We start from the raw sequence: 2,127 nt of genomic DNA, 5'->3' as shown, positions 1-2,127 counted from the left end.
AACCATCACAGGACTTCTTTCACTTTCCCTCACAGACTGTGTCCAGTGTCTTTAGATGGGGCCAGAGAGCCTCTGTGGAGCCTGTCAGTTTGTTTTGGTGAATTATGTAAGAGGATATCCTGTAGCTATACATTTACAAGACACAACTGAAAGTTAGTTACGTAGAGGAAACTACTAGAGCGATACAATTTTGTCATAGCTAATTATAAAAAGTATCATCAGATACCAGAACAGAATGCTATATAAAAAGGGACCGGGGAAAGTTGTCAATAGTATTTATTTATTTATTGTACGTTGGTTTCAGACACCTAGTTCATATTTTTTTGTGAATTTATCGCCCCAAAAAAATACTATTTATATCAAGTCATCATTTTTGTAAACAATTGAGCTCAATAAAACCACACTGACATACATTCTGACAAACATCAACTCTCAGATTCAGATTTATTATTATTTTCAGATTGTAACAAAGGTTGAACTGTTTTCAGTGCAAGAATATTTTTCATATGTCGGGGCAAGCTGTCATGTTTTTGACCAAAACATGTTGCAAATTTATTTATTTATTTACCATTTTCAGATTTTTTTGTTTATTTTTTTCTTCATATATGTTGTAACGTTATGTAGTATAACTACATAATGACTTTGGGTAGAAGGTCAAATCAGAGGAGTAAATTTAACCAAATTTTACAGGAGTAAATTGAAAGTAGCCCTAGTTTCCTCTATACTTTATGCTCAGTCACTCATTAGTAAGAACAATTGTTGTATTTTGACCATTTGATGGTGATGTGTTGTCTGAAATAATCATAATGCGTCATAAATTACAGACATTTTGACAGCAACATACCTTTGGAAAAAGCAACATTGTGCAAAATATGACATTCATCAACTCTTAGGCTCACTGAATTATAAAGCTAGAGCGACATCTAGTGTAGCTATTTGTTACCACAGTTCAAATGGTATGACACAATAGTCCTAGGGTGGACACCGATTAGCTATTTTGTTTTATTGTATTTTTCTATTCATGTCTGCAGAGTGTATGTCAATATATGTAGAATGGATCTTTTCTGCCCTCTTGTGGCATACAAGGAAACATACGAAACATTATTTGCAGTTAGGATTATTTGGTTTTGCTGATGGGGTGGTTTGCTATTTGTATTTTTAGCAGTGCAAACAAGGTGGCAACTGTCTGAAAAGTAGCAACTTTGGCAAAGCCCTGTGTAAGTAAGCAAGACTGTGATGACTTGGCAATGTGCTGTGGTCAAAATATCTGATCATGCATATTTGTCTTGTGGCAGTGGAGGCTTAATTTTTGTTTCTTTTAGTTTATCTTTATTATTATTATAGTAGTAGGATTAGTATTAATAGTACATATTGTGTAATATTATATATTATGGATACTAAATGCTAAACTGAATTGTAATACAGAAAATGACATGACCACAAGAAAGCCACAAAATTACAGGCTTCTTTAAACATAAGCAAGAAATAATTTCTGGAGCTTTACCTGCTGTGACTAATGACAACATGTACTGTAACTAAAGAAATGTGAACATTTTTATTCATCTTATAGAAAAGTATGACTCCAAAAATGTCTGTACTTTGCAGAAAAAATGAACTGGACATAATGTAAAATGTATGCATGCATCACTTTCATTGTGTTCATTTTGTGTAATTTTCACAACTCACAACTTTCAAAACTCTTTTATGGAGTTTTTGTTTACAAAAAGCAAACATTTCATTATCTAAACATTTGGTGTGTTTTTATACAACCGTACAATCCATTAAATTCACTGTACAAATCTTGTTTTCATTTTTGTCAAAAAATTAAATATGGCGCTACCCTGACTAAGGCTTATTGAGTTCTAGTTTCCATAACTCTCTTTCCAGCCAAGCAGCCTTGGGTTTACATTGTAACCATTAACAACTTGGATCACACCCTAGTAAAAGTATTATGACAACGAGGTAAAGAGAGAGAGTACAAAAAACTGCAGGATATGAATCATACTTGGCATAACTGAATAGCCATTTTAAATATAAAGTTTTGCACATGAAGACGTTTGAAAATTTGAAAGCTTTATGTTAAATGAAAACATATTTGCTTTCAGTACAGACAGTTTAAAGCTCAAA

This window comes from Sinocyclocheilus grahami, unplaced genomic scaffold, assembly GCF_001515645.1.
Source record: "Sinocyclocheilus grahami isolate Dianchi unplaced genomic scaffold, SAMN03320097.WGS_v1.1 scaffold9223.1, whole genome shotgun sequence".
Lineage (NCBI taxonomy): Eukaryota > Metazoa > Chordata > Actinopteri > Cypriniformes > Cyprinidae > Sinocyclocheilus > Sinocyclocheilus grahami.
Note: the sequence above shows the minus strand (reverse complement) of the source record.